The sequence below is a fragment of the Petaurus breviceps genome, unplaced genomic scaffold, assembly GCF_028583685.1.
Source record: "Petaurus breviceps papuanus isolate PSGF00001 unplaced genomic scaffold, PetGlider_PUasm1.0 90383, whole genome shotgun sequence".
In the NCBI taxonomy this organism is placed as follows: domain Eukaryota; kingdom Metazoa; phylum Chordata; class Mammalia; order Diprotodontia; family Petauridae; genus Petaurus; species Petaurus breviceps.
In genome coordinates this window covers 1564788-1582859 of record NW_027187234.1, presented here as the reverse complement: position 1 = coordinate 1582859, position 18072 = coordinate 1564788, and the positions used below count along the sequence as shown (strand labels likewise).

General features: G+C 35.9%; 1 pseudogene; it reads right to left on the bottom strand.

Moving 5' to 3' along the window:
• Positions 1-15807: 15807 nt before the first annotated feature.
• On the bottom strand, positions 15808-17137 carry LOC138177292 (protein DBF4 homolog A pseudogene; annotated as a pseudogene).
• Positions 17138-18072: the final 935 nt, after the last annotated feature.

Below are 18072 nucleotides of genomic sequence, written 5' to 3'. Positions count from 1 at the left end.
GCAAGTTACTTAACCCCAATTGCTTAAAAAAAAGAAAAAAAACAAGTTCTACAGCAGTGTACCCCACAAAATGAGAGTGATGCAAATTTTCAGCCTAAGACTGCCTAGAAAGTCTACATGAAATGTCTGTTGCACCATGCTGAAAGAGGAGCACAGTCCAGCTCAAAATGTGCTAGCTTTCACCTCCCCAAATTCATGTAAAAGGTGACTCTGAAGAAACTTTGGAGCTACAGAATCCACAAAATGACACAGAGAAGCTAACTTCCCACTGAGGACAGCTAGACAGGCCAGCACCAAGGGGCCAGTGCAGTGCTCTGGGAGCAGAGCCCAGCCCCATGCCAGACGCAGGTTTAAACCCCAGGGCAGGGCTGACCAACCACTGGTTGGAAGGACTCCAGATCACCAGCAGCTGTGGCAGTTTTCAGAATTATCAACACATAGATGCTAAGGACAAAGTGAGAGGTCCATGCAGTGTGGAATTTGGGATCCAGTAGTTAGAAATGTGTTGACTTTTGCCCCTGGGGTGAGAAGCAGCTGAGGCGCTATGACCCTGAAGCCACAGCCACATGGAGCTGCATCAATCCTGGACTGCAGATTGTAGGGGGACCAAGTGACCAGTCTCAGGGGTAGTCGCTCTTGCTTTAACCTCCTTGAATTTGGATTGAGGTCTAGGGTGGAGGTCCTGGGGTGTGTGACCAGCTTGCCAGATCATGTGGAGGCTTCAGAGAGGGCACCCAACTAATACCTTCAGCAGCTGAGAAAACCCCAGCATTTGGTACAAAGCTCCCCTGTCTGGTAGATAGAGGGCACAGGACCAATTTAATAGGAAGGGATGATATTTAAAAGGTGAAATTAAGAGGTGAGAGAGGAATATAATGAGAGGAGATGGGGAGAGACAGAGTGGAGTAAACTATCTCATATAGAAGAGGCAAGGGAAAATGTTTACAATGGAGGAGAAGAACAGGAAGGCAAAAGGGAATGGGTCAACCTTATTCTCATTGAATTTGGCTCAGGGAGGGAATGACATACACACTAAATAGGGTATCTCACCCTACAGGAGAGTAAGGGGTAAGTGATGAGAGGGGGGATGATGGAAGGGAGAGCAAGCTGGGGGGGGGGAAGGGAAGTTGGAAGCACCCACTTTTGAAAAGGGATAAGGATAAAATTAGAGAATAGAACAAGTGGGAGATAGGATAGGAGGGAGGGAAATATAGTCAGTCTTTCACAATATATCCAATATGGAAATGTTTTGCATAGCTGCACGTGTACAAACTATACTGAACTGGTTATTTTCCCAGTAAGGGTGGGTGAGAAGGGAGGAAGGGAATGAATTTGGAATTCAAAGTTTTAAAATCAAATGCTTAATACATATATGTATATATTAAAGTTAATACATATATATATATATATACTATTATTTATATTATTTTACATGTAACTGGGAAATAAGATATACAGGCATGGGGGGATAGAGATCCACTGTGCCCTACTGAAAAATCAGAGGGAGGATGGGGGAAGATATGGGAGACAGCAGATTGGAGGAGGAGATATTCAGTGGGATTGCTATTTTTGGGTGGTGGGTAGGGGAAAAATGGGGAGAAAATTTGTAACTCAAAATCTTGTGGAAATAAGTGATGTAAACTAGAAGTTAAAGCATTTGATAAATATATATATGTATTATATATGTATGTATGTGTGTGTGTGTGTATATATATGTATGTATGTATATATATAGATAGATAGATAGATAGATAGATATATAAAAGTAGAGGCCCAGAAGATGACCCCAGGCAATGCAGGTTCCTGAAGATGACCCCAGGCGGCACATAGGCCCAGACACCATGGTGTGCAGAGACCTAGATGCTATGGCACGCAGAGGCCAGGACGAGGCCTGATCAATGTGGTGGAAAATTGACCCACCAACCACAAGGGCTACTGTCAGGCCTATCACCACAGGGCTGGGACTGGACAGAGCAGGGTAAGAGTCAAATGTAGGGCCCCTGGGAGGGGCAGCAGCTACTCCTGGGACTACCAATCCACAGCCCAGAAATTTAAAAATACCCTCTCCGGACCTCCAGGGACCAGGATGGCAAAGTGAACCCGGCTGCTCCAGTCCCCCCCTCTGATATAATAATAGTAATTTTTAATAGTAATTATATAACATAAATAGTAATTAATTATTAATATTAATTATTGTTACAGAGTAAAACCTTAAACAGCAAAGTCTTGGAAACCCTAGATGAAGGGTATGGCTAGGACCCTGCCTCAAAATGGGTAAAAAGCAAACTGTAAAGACAAAGACTCTGAAGTCCTATTATCTTGAGAGGGAGGAACCAAATTCAGAAGGAGACAGTGTTGACTCCACACCCAAAGCTGAAGCCTCAACAGGGAACTGGTCTCAAGCACAGAAAGCATTTTTAGATGACCTCAAAAGGAACCTTGAAAAACAAATTGGAGAGATAGAATATAAAGTGAATAATTCTTTTAAAATCAAAATTGCAAAATTAGAAAACAGTACAATGAAGAAAACAGGTCCTTAAAAAGAAAAAATGTGTGATATAGAAAAGGAGCTCCAAAAACTAACTGAGGAAAATAATTTGCTTAAAAACTAGAATCAACCAAATTGAAGTGAGTAACTTTATGAGGAAACAAGAATTAGTCAAACAAAACATCAAGAATGAAAAATTAGAAAAAGAGGTAAAATATCTCAATGGAAAAACAACTAACCTTGGAAAACAGATCCAGGAGAGATAATCATAGGCCTACTAGAAAATCATGATGAAAAAATGAGCCGGGACAACATCCTCCAAGAGTTCATCAAGGAAAACTGTCCTGAGATACTAGAATCAGAGGGTAAAATAGAAATTGAGAGAATCCACCAGACACCTCCTGAAAGAGATTCCAAATTGAAAAGTCTTTGAAATGTTGTGGCCCAACTCCAGAACTACCAGGTAAAGAAAAAAGTACTACAAGCACCCACAAAGAAACAATTCAAATATCGTGGAACCACAGTGAGGATCGCACAGGATCTGGCATCCTCTACATTGAAAGATCAGAGGAAGTGGAATACAATATTTCACAAGGGAAAAGAGCTAGGGTTACAACCAAGGATCACCTACCCAGCGACAGTGAACATATTCTTCCAGGCAAGGAGATGGTCATTCAACAATATAACAGATTTCCAGACCTTCCTGATGAAAAAGCCAGAGCTCAATGGAAAATTCAACCTCAAATTACAAGATGCAAGAGAGACATAGAAAGCTAAAAAAGGAAAACACACACACACACACTCTCACACACACACCCTCCCTGTTATTTAATAAGAACAAACTATTTATAGACAAGTAGAGGGCATGGGTATAAATTACACAAAATGACAATAAAAACCAAACCATATTAAGGCTGCAAAGGGATTGTAATAGGAGAAGAGGAAAGGATAAATAAAGCAGAAAAGGGGAAATTATGCTACACAAAGAGGCATTAAATCAATATAGCAGGGGGAAAGAAAGGAGGGAGATGAGCATTATATGAGATTTTCCCTCATTGGTTCTGGTACAAGGAGGGAATAACACAACCAGTTAAGCATAGGACTCTATTGAAAAGAGACACAAAATATATCATAATAGAGGGAAAGGGGCTAGGGAGAGGACCTTTGCATGAGATCTGTTCCTGTCAATATTGATTCAAAGAAGAAATAACATACTACATTAAGTATAAAAATCTATCATATCCTACAGGCAGTAGGAGGGGGGAAGGGCTAAAAAAAGAGGGAGTGGTTAGAAGGGAGGGAAGATGTAAGGGGAAAGGGGAGGAAAAGGGAGGGGAGCTGGTAAGAAGGGAATACTGCAGCAGGTGGTGATCAAAAGAAAAACTCTTAAGGAGGGGAAGGGAGAAGGGGAGAAAAATAAAAGCATAAACAGTAGAGGGAATAGGATGGTGGGAAAGAAACAGATAGTAATCATAACTGTGAACAAGGATGGGATGAACCCTCCCATGAAATGGAGGAGGATAGCAGAATGTATTAGAAACCATAATCCTACAATATGCTGTTTACAAGAAACACATCTGAAACAGAGGGATACCCACAGGGTAAAGGTGAAAGGATGGAGTAAAATATACCATGCCTCAGCTGAAGTAAAAAAAAAAGCAGGGGTAGCAATTCTTATCTCAAATAAAGCAAAAGCAAAAATTGATAAAATTAAAAGCGATAAGGAAGGAAACTATATCCTGCTAAAAGGCACCATCAAGAATGAAGAAATATCATTACTTAACATATATGCACCAAGTGGTATAGCATCCAAATTCTTAAAGGAGAAGGTAAGGGAATTAGGGGAAGAAATATATAGCAAAACTATGCTAGTGGGGGACCTTAATCTTTCCATCTTGGAACTTGATAAATCTAACCTCAAAATAAACAGGAAAGAAGTTAAGGAGGTGAATAAAATTTTAGAGAGGGTAGGTATGATAGATCTCTGGAGAAACCCGAATGGGGATAAAAAGGAATATACGGCGGTATATGGCACATACACAAAAATCGACCATGTACTAGGACATAAAAACCTCACAATTCAGTGTATAAAGGCAAAAATATTGAATGCATCATTCTCAGATCACGATGTAATAAAAATCACAGGCAATAAAGGGCCGTGGAAAGATAGACTAAAAACTAATTGGAAACCAAACAACTTAATCCTAAAGAAAGAGTGGGTCAAACAAGAAATCATAGAAACAATCAGTAACTTCACTGAAGAGAATGACAATAATGAGACAACATACCAAAAGTTGTTGGATGCAGCAAAGGCAGTTCTTAGGGGAAGTTTTATATCCCTGAGTGCATACGGGAATAAATTAGAGAAAAGGGAGGTCAATGAATTGGGCATGCAATTGAAAAAGCTAGAAAATGAACAAATTGAAAATCCCCTTTTAAATACTAAATTAGAAATAATGAAAACCAAAGAAGAGATAAAAAAAATGAAACTAAGAAAACTATTGAATTAATAAATAAAGCTAAGAGCTGGTTTTATGAAAAAAACAACAATAAAATTGATAGACCCTTAGCCAATATGATAAAAAAAGAAAGAAGAAAAACAAATTATGAGTAGCAAAAATGAAAAGGGTGAATCTACCTCCAATGAAGAGGAAATTAAAACAATAATTAGGAATTATTTTTCCCAATTGTATGCACATAAATTTGACAATCTTAGTGAAATGGATGAATGTTTACAAAAATATAAGCTGCCCTGATGAACTGAAGAGGAAGTAAATTACTTAAGTAACCCCATCTCAGAAAAAGACATTGAACAAGCCATCAGTGAACTCCCAAGGAAAAAATCTCCAGGGCCAGATGGATTTACTAGCAAATTCTATAAAACATTTAACGTGCAATTTATTCCAATACTCTAACAAACTATTTTGGGCAATTAGTGAAGAAGGAGTCCTACCAAATTCTTTTTATGACACAAACATGGTACTGATACCTAAATCAGGAGGAGATAAAATGGAAAAAGAAAATTATAGACCAGTTTCCCTCATGAATATAGATGCAAAAATTTTAAATAAAATATTAGCAAAAAGACACAGCAACTTATCTCAAAAATAATACACTTTAATCAGGTAGGATTTGTTCCAAGAATGCAAGGATAGTTTAATATTAGGAAAGCCATCAGTATAATTGATCATATCAACAATGAAACTAGCAGAAACCACATGATTTTCTCAATAGATGCAGAAAAGGCTTTTGACAAAGTACAATATCCATTCCTATTAAAGACACTAAAAAGTGTGGAAATAAATGTAGTCTTCCTTCCTTAAAATAATAAGCAGTATGTATCTAAAAACATTAGCAAGTATTATATGCAATGGGGATAAGCTAGAAGCATTTCCAATAAGATCAGGGGTGAAACAAGGGTGTCCACTATCATCCCTCTTATTCAATCTAGTACTAGAAATGTTAGCAGTAGCAATTAGAGAACAAAAAGAAATAAAAGGAATCAAATTAGGCAAAGAAGAGACCAAGTTATTACTCTTTGCAGATGATATGATGATATACTTAGAGAATCCTAAAGATTCAAGTAAAAACTACTTGAGACAATAAATTTGGCAAAGTTTCAGGATATAAAATAAACCCACATAAATCCTCAGCATTGCTGTATATTTCTAATGAAATCCAACAGCAAGAGATAGAAAGAAAAATCCCATTTAAATTTACTGTAGACATTATAAAATATTTGAGAATCTACCTGCCAAAACATACCCAGGACTTGCATGAACACAATTACAAAACATTTTTTCACACAAATAAAATCAGATCTAACTACTTGGAAAAACATAAATTTCTAATGGCTGGGTTGAGCTAATATAATAAAAATGACAATTTAACCTAAATTAAATTACATTTTTAGTGCAATACCAATCAATTTACCAAAAAATTTATTTTATAGAACTAGAAAAAATAGTAAGAAAATTCATTTGGAAAGACAAAAGGTCCAGAATATCAAGGGAATTAATGAAAAGAAATGCTAGGGAAGGTGGACTAGCTATACCAGATTTTAATCTGTATTATAAAGCAGCAGGCATCAAAACTACTTGGTACTGGCTGAGAAATAGAGCAGTGGATCAATGGTATAGACTGGGTACATGAGATTCAGCAGCCAATGACTATAATAATCTACTCTTTGATAAACCCAAAGACCCCAGTTTTGGAGATAAAAACTCACTATTTGACAAAAACTGCTGGGAAAACTGGAATATAGTATGGCAGAAACTGGGCATAGATCATTATCTAACACCATGTACCAAAATTAAGTCTAAATGGGTGCATGATCTAGGTATAAAGGAAGATACTGTAAGAAATATTGGAAAGCAAGGAATAGTTTACCTGTCAGATTTATGGAGAGGGGAAGACTTCATGACCAAACAAGAATTAGAGAGAATTATAAAATGCAAAATGGATAACTTTGATTACATGAATTCGAAAAGCTTCTGTACAAACAAAGCCAAGGTAACCAAGATTAAGAGAGAAGTGGGAAATTGGGAAAGAATTTTTACAAGCAATGTCTCTGATAAAGGCCTCATTTCTAAAATATATAGACAATTGAGTCAAATCTATAAGAATACAAGTCATTCCCCAATTGATAAATGTTCAAAGGATATGAACAAGCAGTTCTCAGAGGAAGAAATTAAATATATCTATAATCATATGAAAAAATGCTCTAAATCACTATTGATTAGAGAAAGGAAAATTAAAACAACTCTGAGGTACCACATCTCACCAGTCAGATTGGCTAAGATGACAAAACAGAAAAATGATAAATGCTGGACAGGATATGGAAAAATTGTAACACTAATACATTGCTGGCGGAGTTGTGAACTGATGCAACCATTCTGGAGAGCAATCTGGAACTATGCCCAAAGGGTTATAAGTAATTTCATATCTTTTGACCCAGCAATACCACTTCTAGGGTTGTATCCCAAAGAGATCACAGAAGCAGGAGGAAGACCCATATGTACAAAAATATTTTTAGCAGCTCTTTTTGTGGTGGCAAAGAATTGGAATTTAAGGGGATGCCTATCAATTGGGCAATGGCTAAACAAGTTATGGTATATGAATGTAATGGAATACTATTGCTCCATAAGAAAGAAAGAGCAGATGGACTTCATATTTACCTGGAGAGCCTTATATGAACTGGTGTTGAGTGAGAAGAGCAGAACCAGGGAAAATTTGTACACAATTACAGATACAACATATGTGTGATGACCAACTTTGATAGACTGGACTCTTCTCAGAAATGCAGCACTGTAAGTAAACTCCAAAAGACTCATGATGGAGAGAGATATCTACATTCAGAGAAGGAACTAGAAAGAACAGAGTTTGAATGCAGACTAAAGCAAATTACCTCCTCTCTTTCTTTTCCTTGTTTGGTTTGGTTTCCTCTTTCCCACTGTTCATCCATCCAATACAATCCTTCTTTATAACCTGACCAATGTTGAATGTGAATGTATCTACAGATCCTATATCTGATTTTTAAAATTTCTACTGGCTTTGAAGAGGTTACCCCAAAGAGGGTTGAGGTTGCTCTAGATACCCCAAAATACGAACATGCTTGGTCCTTCCAAATGAATTCGATTCAAGTCTTCTCTCAGCCAAAGAAAAGTAAAGTTTATTAAAAGTTTGCTTATATTAGACATAGAGTAAGCCTGTGCTAGGTCATTCTATGTCACTCTCACAAATATAGAGACAAGATGGGGTCTTATATACAGAAGGTTGTGGGAGGAATCTAGGGGTGGTCTAGAGGAGGAGTTTGGGGAAGCGTCTTCAGGAGAATTCAGATGAGATCAATGAGTGATTAAGGGTGGGAAGTTGCAGGATACTACCTGGAGCTGACAGACAATGGTGGGCTAGGCCAGTTCAAGGGTGGATTGATAATTTGATAGGCTCTAGAGTGGGAAGTCTAGTAACAGAGGTCTGGGCCCAGCCACAATGTAAGGCTTATGGCCTCATGCAAATGCCTCATCAAATGGGATGATTTAATCAGAGTTCAAGACAGGTTCCCAGAGCCTGTACCTCAAGGACTCAAGGAGAGCTCAAGGTGGCTCCCAGAGCCCATACCTCATCAGCTTTCTGTTCACTGCTCCAAACTCAAGGGGGATGCTATTCCCCTCCCTGATCTGCCTTATCTGATTCTTCTTTCACAACATGACTAATGTGGAAATATGGGCAATATGATCCTACATGTATAGCCTATATCAGTGTGGGGAAGGGAAAGGGAGGGTTGGGGGAAAATTTAGAACTCAAAGTCTGAAAAATTGTATGTTGAAGACTGTTATAGGAATATAAAATTTTAAGATCTTCACTGCCCCTAGGTTAAATGCACCCAGAGCCTGTGGTGGGAGGCTTATTTTTCAGGAGATACTTTGTTATTGGGCAGTAGGTCAACAAGGTTGTTACATTCTCTGAGCCAAGAAAAGGCTATATAAGCCATGATGGGAGGCTTTGCTTTGGGGCTTACTTTGAGTAGTGTTGTGTGATTTGACCAGATGAGACTCTGGGCCACCGTTGAGAGGCCCCTGGCTTTGAAAAACCCAGATGTTGATGGTTCCCTCTCTGGTATGGATATAATGTTCAAGACAGTTGGAGGCCTGTCTGCTTGATATGTTTTTCTGTTTTCTTGTAACTTCTGTCTGTATACTCTGAAGTTCAGGGTGCTGACTTTTTCCCCTGAACAAGGTAAATGATATGTTTGATTGATTAAAGTATGCTTGTTAACCCATTTTCAGTTGCTTTCCTTTAGAAAAGCAGATCTAAGAACCTGTGTTGGCAGCCACCCTGGGGATGCTTGGGGAGCTTGCTGCAACAAAGACCAAAAATAAATAAATAAATATCCAAATAATTGTTTTATCATTGTAATTAGGGAACTATAAAGTACCAAATAAAAATTTTAAAAAGTAAAAAAAGAAAAAGAATAACTATATGAAAAACACATAGAAGTATCAAGAGATAATGAATAAGAATAGATTTTTGGTAGAAAGATGGCTTTTCATTTCGAAGCGTCTTTTTTTAAAGACAGTTTTAATTCAAAGAAATAAATATTTATTCCTCTAAAAAGAAACATATTTTTTTTTACACTTTTTTTGTCTGTTTTTTTCTTTTGCAACCTGACGAATAAGGAATTATGTTTTCCATGATTGTGTATGTATAACCAATTTTAAGTTATTTGCCTTCTCAAAAAAAGGGTAGGAAAGATGAATGGAGAGAATTTGGAGCTCAGACATTTAAAAATCAACATTAAAAGTTATTTTTACATGTAACTGGGGAAATTGAAATATTAAATATTTTACAAGGGCTGCAGAGAGGTCAAGAAAGATAAAGATTTTATAAGTCCATTATATTTGTCAGTCAAATGAATTTTGACAACTTTGGAGAGGGCTGTCTCTGTTGAATGTTGTTGGAATTCAGACTGCAAATAGTTTAGAAGGCAGTGACAGGAGAAGAAATGAAAACATTGAATGTAGATGACTTTCTCTAGGAGATTAGCCATGAGGGGGAGAAGAACTACAGAAAAAGAAGATGATCAAAACAAGTGAAACATTTTTAAGCATAAGGGAGACATGAATATGTTTATATGGAGCAGGAATGTAACCCGTAAGTGTGGAGAGGTGGAATGAGAGTGGGAATGTTAGTGGAAACAATCTACTGGAGAAGTCTAGAGATAAAAGGATTATAGATGCCTGTTGCATGATTGGTTTTGCCAAGGAGAAGAACTATTTCTTTATCTAAGACTAGAGTAAAGTAGCAGAAAATGAAGAAAGATGGCATGGTATGGCATAATATTAGATGAGTAGATAGGGTAGACAAAGAGATAAACTGAAGTGAAAAAGTGGTGGAGATCCTCAAGAGCTGTACTAGAAAGTGTGGCAGAAGGGCAATAGACAATAAGGGAAAGTAGCTACATCAGCCGAGAGAGATGGAGAAGGGCTGGGCATCCTGGAATAGAAGACCTGAGGTAAAAGTCCTGATCAATACTTTGAGGAATGAGGGAGGTTCCAAGAAAAGCTCTGGAGAGGCTCTGCTCTTAACCCAATTACCTTTCCTATTGTCTGTCCTTTAACAGACATTGTAACATACTTTGTTCATTTCTATATCTTAAAGTTTACACTAAAATAGAAGTTCTCCTCATATGGCTACCATTTGAAGTAAATGACTAGCTGGAGATTATTCTGACCTTTTTGTACTCTACTCACCAGGGAATTCCCTACATCGAATGAAAACTACAAGACTGTATGCACAGTTTAGTGTTTCTGAGGTCATACTTACAAATGGCTTATTAAAATGACCAGAGCAGTTAATACTACTATCATCTGTACATTACTGAGCATGTTTTCCTTTAGTTATTTTCCTTTTTTGGTCATTTTTGAGAATTTTATGCATAGAAGTTAAAGCCTCAAAGGATGCTATAATTTTAAGTGTTATAATTATTTGTGACTTTGAATCTTTTTTCCCCCTTGTGCCTGTTCAGGGATTGGATTTCTTCAACTGAAAATTGTCTGTTAATATCCTTGGATCATTTATTGATTGCATGATGGATCTTATTCTTATAAATTCTCATCAGTTCCTAATATATTTTAGAAATGAGACTTTGTCAGAGAAATTTGCTGCAAAGATTCTTTACCTGTTAACTGTTTCTCTTTCAATTTTAAGTATGTTGCTTTTATTTATGCAAAAGCTTTTAGTTACAGCTAATGAAAACAGTCCATTTTATTTTCTGTGATCTCTGTCCCTAGTTTGGTATAAAGCCATGCACGAGCAACTTTCCAGAGGACTGCTTCTGTGAAAAGCTTTCAAGGTTCTGATTACATAGTATAGCAAACTCTCTATTTATTCAATAACAAATCAGAGCAAAAAATTCACAGAAAATCAAGGTACAGCATTCACAATGTTACAACTTATCACAGAAAATCAAAATACAGCATTCACCATGTCACAACTCAACAGCTTATTCCTAAAATGGACACATAGTTTTCACCAAAGTGGTCTCATAGTTTTCAAAAATCATTTAGTAACTCAATTATTTAGTAACTCAATCATTCAATCATCCTTAAGGAGGCTTGCCACCTCAAGGGTCACAAAATACAAAAGTCAAAGTTCTCCACTCATGGGGGTGCAATTAAGCTACAAATTCAACAGTCACTCATCAGTACCCTCTTAATGGGTAGTGGAAAGTACAAATGCCATCCACTCTTAGATCACAAGTAAAGTACAATTTCATCAGTCATTACTCAGTCATCACTGCTCAGTACCCAGGGAGAGGTCTTTTCATCTTGACTCAGGGCAGGTAGCTCCTACCTAAATCCACCAAACTGTCACCTGGGTTCAAAGGCAGACAGATCCCAGATCCTTATTCAGCTCTCCATTCAGTTCCTGCTCCACATTGGAGCTCACAGTATACAGTCCATCTCAAATCCTTCACTGTCTCTCTTCCTGGGAAGACAAGGCTTAACGAGGCCACAATAATGTTCATATACATTAACAAAGGCACAACATTTGTACAAAATACCAGCATCACAGTCATGCTTCCTCAGTTTCAGCAGCTCCTGCTGGCCCTCAGAAGTCCTCAGCAGCTCCAGCTGGCCCTTGGAAATCCTCAGCAGCTCTGGGTGGCCTTTGGAAATCCTCAGCACCATAAGCTCCATTCTCAAAATCAAAATCACTTTATCCAGCCTCCATGTGTCTTACTCCAAGAAATTCTATCTCAATTCTCATTCTTCTTCTCAGTTCTTCTCAATTCTCAGTTCAGTTTTCAGTTCAGCAGCAGCTGCCCTGCCTCCATGAGGCTTATCCCAAGAAGTTCTGACTGTCCAGCTTGTGCTCTTCCTTATATATGGTATAGCTCCTCCCTGTTCAGCTTCTTCCTCTCATGTCAGCAACAGAGGTTCCCTGTTCAGCCCCTTCCTGTTATGTCAGCAACAGGGGATCATACCTTCTGCTTCTTTAACAGAGGCTGAATTTGAAACTAGGTGCTAAGTACTTCTTAGCTTGGCAATACAAAGGGATCTTCAAATATCATTACTATTACTTTTGATCACAACCTCTTCCCTTATCTGTAGCCTTTTCAATTGTCTAATTTATTTATTGTATTACCTTTTATATCTAAGTCAAGTATCTGTCTGAAACTTATCTTGATATATGGTGGGAGATATTGGGGGGTCTATACATAATATCTACCTGACTACTTTCCAATCGGGATAGCAGTTTTTATTGAATAATAAGCCCTTGTCCCAATATTTGGGGAATTTTGAATTATTTTATTCTAGTTCATTTATTCTACAAGTTGCATACCAAAAGTGTTCCATTTCTCAGTCTCTCTTTTTTTCTAAGACCAAACTTTCTTGATAGTTACTGATTTGTCATTTAGTTTTAAATTTATTATCATGAGGAATCTTCTATTTTTAAAATTTCCCTCAAGATTTTTGTCATTTAATTCCCCTGAATGAATTTCATTAATTTTTTAGTTTTATAAAGTAATTTTTCTTCATTTATTGGAAGAGCGCTTTATATATACACATATTTAAGAAGTACTTTCATTTTTCTTAAATTTGTTCAGTCTTCTGATGAGCCTTTTATCTTTTCTTAATGATTTACACTTGTTTTTATTTCCGTAAAAATGTTTTGTAGTTTTTAAAATAAGGTTTATCTTTCACTGCTGAGTTTTCTTGATAAGCTATATCTAAATCTATATCTATATGCTAATGATTTTTGCGAATTTCTTTTATATCCTGCAACTTCTCTGAAAGTAATTAATTTCATTGATTTCTTTTAGATGATGATCAAAGTTTCTCTGTGTAAACCATCATATCATAATCAAAAAGTGATAATCTTGTTTCCTTTTTGTCTATTCTTATTCCATCATTTAATTTTCTTACATTCTTTCTATAGCTCACATTTCTAGAACTCTATCAAAAAATAGTGGTGATAATGTATATTCTTGCTTTACCCCTTAACATAACATAAAGACCTCTAGTGTATCCTCAATACATATAATGCTGGATTTTGATTTTAGATAGCTATTATATACCATATTTTAAAAGGTTCATTATTTCCTTGTCTTTTTAGTGATCTTTTAAAAAGATTTTATGCATTTATTGATATAGCCTTATTATTTTTATTTTCTTCTTACTAATATGGCCTATTATTTTCATAGCTTTCCTCATAATAAAACCAAACCTGAATTCCTGAAATGCAATCTTTCCATGGTGTATATATATTTTTTTATTTTATGCTGTATCCTATTTATAAATACTTTATTTATATTTTTATACTTATATTTATTAAGGGTATTGTTCTATAGTTTTCTTTCTGGCTTTTTTTTGCCTCTCCATGATTTAAAAGTTAGCTAAAGACTCTGAAAAAAGTGCTATACCATGTGAGGTACAGAAGGTAAAGAATTCTCAGCTGTCATGATTAATAGTGCTTAGAGAAAGCTGATGATTTTATTAATGACCATGGGTCATTTTCACTTCCTGATCTTATAGAGAACATGTAGAAACTTTCTTTGAGCCAGAATATTGGATGAATTTTAACCCTTTTATTCCATGTCAGTTCTGTATAACCAAGAGTTTACTATTGTTCCATTGATCTATTTTTTTTTAATTTTATAAAAGGTACCCAATAGTTTAGTATCTACTGCTTTATAATATAATTTGGGATCTGGGGTTCTGTATTGTTCTTCATTTTTTTTTTCATTTATATTCTTGATATTTTTGTCCCTTTAAGTGAGTTTTGGCAATATTTTATCTAGAGCTGTAAAATGTCCCTTTGGTAATTTGATTGTTAGAACACTAACTCTCTAAACTGAGAGAGCATTTTCATTTTTATTATATTGACAGGCTCATTCATGAATACTGAATATCCCTCCAGATTTTTTTTAAAGTTTTCTTAATATCTTTAAGGGCAGCTGAGTGGAACAGTGGATAAAGTGCCAGGTCTGGAGTCAGGATGATTCATCTTCCTGAGTTAAAATCTGGCCTCAGACACTTACTAGCTATGTGACCCTGGGGAAGTAATTTAATTGTTTTGCCTTGATTTCTTCATCTATTAAATGAGTTGGAGAAAGAAATGTGAAATCATTAAAATATCTCTGACAAGAAAATCCCATGTTGGGTCAAGAAGTGTTGGACATGACTGAAAGACAACTGAACCACAACAAAAACAATTTCTTTAATAAACACTTGGGAATTATATCTCTATAGATCTTGAACATACTTTGTTCAGTTGGTCATCAGATGTTTTATGCATTTTGGAGTCATTTGTAATGGTACTTATTTCTTTATTGTTTCCTCTATACTTCTATAGTTGCATAGACATTATATTGATACATGTGGGCTTATAGTGTATTCTGTCACTTTACTTATATTTTGATCATCTTAATAAATTTCATTACTTATTCTGTAGGATTATTCTAAGTCAAGCATCATGTTTTCTTTTTTTAAATGAATATAATCTTTATTCTTAATATTTACATTTGGTTATTGAAATATATAAATGACACATAAATAATTAAACAAGAATTTTAAAATGTATATAAAAGTATTTTTAGGTATACAATCCTCACCATTTGTGAAAAATACAAATGAAAAACAAAACAAAAAACTCCTCCTGAGCTGTGGTTTTTAGAATAGCTTGTAAAACCCAGAAACTCAGAAGAGTCTTCACTGGTTTGAAATAATTCAGCTAAAGACAGTATTGGTCAACTACAAATACCGTTTTCTTCTTTTGTAGCATGAAATCTTGCTTTGTTCTTTAAATGTAATTCAACATTCTTCTGCTGACTTCTTTTTTTGTTTCTCCTTAATACTATTTTTAATTTTTGGTGTAGCTTCCCTGAAGGCAAACTGTCTGTACTTTCAATGTTCGCTTCTATGGGTTCTTCACCAGGGTGACTATAAGATAATATCTTGGTTTGACCATTAGGTTGTTCTTGTGAATTGCTAATGACTCTAAGACTAGAACCATTACCATGTGAAGAACTAGTGCCTTTTTTCTTATGATGGGCATCTTGAAAAATCATACTATCTGATTTTCATTTTAGTTGAGACACATTTTTGTCTGTCTCTTCAAAATCAGAAATTAGTATTAATGTCTCTAAAATATAAGGAGAGCATTCTGCTTTTAGTTTTTTCAAGTCTTTTTCATTTATAGTTCCTTTATGGTCAGAAACTTCAGGATTATATCCCTGAATATCTTTATTCAGAGGTAGCTGTACCAAATCCAGCTTAATGTCCTTCTTCACTGGATTTATTATATAACATTTTCTACAATCCAAATGCTCTCTGAATTTGCTTGTTGAGTTGTAAGGACATGGACTGCATGAAGGAAATGAATCTATGAGCTCTAAACTGAAAGAAAGCTTCTGTGACAGATCCCTGTTTTCTTGATATTTGAAATCCTGTTTTATCACGTTTGCTAGGATTTCCCCCAGAGTCATCTGGGGAAACATGGTGCAATTCCAGCTGTTTCTCAGGTTCATTGCTTGTAAAAGTATTTCCAAAGATGGGGATGAAGCATCCAATACTGTATTTTACTCTTCTGAATATATTGCTTTTGTATTCCACAAAGTCATAATACAACTTGAATATGATATCATTAACTTGATAATGTGTACTTTATGTGATGTTTCTGTGTTGTTCACTTAGAAGACGGGCCTGGAGTGCCTCCTATCTCTGAGAGTAGCTCCCCCAGTAGCCCTTCTTGTTTTCTCTGAGATGGTGTTGCATGGGAGGGCAGCACCCTTCATCAGCTTCACAGTCAGTTCTGTTCTTTTGTTTAGCTTGAATTTGTTTCTGCAGACTAGATGTTTTATCCAAATCAAAGGGACTGCAAGGCTTAAGAATGGAATAGTTTATAAGAGGTATATTGAACAGCTCAAGGTAAATGATCTGTAATGGTGGTTTGAATCCTTTATAAATGGCTTTTTGAGACTTTCTTTTTGTTTTCTGAATATCTAATGATTTTCCCATCTCTCTTAGTGATATGCTTGATTTCTTGATCAGATACAATTCTTTTTCTTTTGTTTAATATTGTATTTAATATTATCAGTATGAAGAATTTTCACTCTCCAGGATAAAGCATTTGACAAGATACTATTTAAAGGGATGAATTGATGTTCCTTGACAGATTTTTCCAACTAATAATTTTCCTCTGCTCATACATACATACATACTGCTCATACTCATACATAAAAGATCTAGAGCCTTGAATAGACTTCCATTACAACTAAGATGAAGTGAAGTATTTCCTCCTGTATACATTGCTTTCAGACTTGGGACAGGAGAAATATACCCTGATGTCTGAGCATATTTTCCTTCCTTTTTATTTGAAATTAGGTAACATATCTTTGCTGAGAAATTCTTGAATTCTCCCTCCTAGTTCCTTGAGGTCCTTTTCCAGTCTTTCAGAGATCACAATAGATGGCAAATCAAGATAAAATACTTTTTCCCCAGAATGGGTTATATTTAGACTTTTTTGATTTGCTATGATTTTTCACAGTTTTCAAAGATGGTTTATTTTTCTCATTTTTTTTATTTGGATACCATCTGCCAGGTGATGGCCTTTACTATGGATCTTCATAGTGCCTGCTTTCATGGCCACCATGCTGCAGTCCACATACCTGCTTGCTGCTCTAGCCTGGGCTGCCTGCCCAGGGTAGCAAGGGAGGGAAAGCATCGTGCTATCAAGAAATAATGATGCTTTTGTTTTCTCTTTGACTATATTTTGGTTTGACTATATCTTTTGGTTTCTTTCTCTTTTTTATTCTTCTCATTATTTTTATTCTTATTATTATAGTTCAATAACACATGGGGAAAGGGAACATACTTGTTTTGTTTTAGTGCTTACTTCTGGCACATGTTGAGTATCATCTTATTTAGATTGAGAAACAATTCAAACCTCTAGGAACCATTTTAGATATTGATTTTTTAAATATCAGCTAGGGTCAGGATTATACTGCTGACTGTCATAATACATGTTTGGAACATTCCACCCCAAATTGTATACAGATCATCCTAGATATACCAATGCAGATTCAAGTGGGCCCACAGCTACTAAAAATTACACAAATCTTTACCATTATCAGTATTTTTGCTTTCTCAAATCAACTAGAATGTCTATTTACTTCAGATACTTAATAAAATAATGTAGTTTAAATGGGATACCCTCAATTAAAAGAAATTAAAAACTTTTACACTAATAAAATTGCATATTAGGATTCAAAAAGTAAGCAGGAGGACTTTCAGGAACCAAGATGGTTGAGTAAATAGGAAATCCTTGAACTCTTTCATATTTACCTCCATACAGCTATAAAATAGAACCTCACAATGAATTCTGGAATAGTAGAACCAAGAAAGTGATGTAGTGAAAAAATTTTCTAGCCCAAGAGAATTTGGAAGGTTGGGAGGAGAAGTCTATCTCACTCAAATAAAAGGGAAATGAAGTCAAGGGCAGGCAATATCCTGGCAAGGAATAAACAAAGGCTGACAGCAACCCAGAAGAAAGTGCAGGTCAGTGACTGAGACCCCACA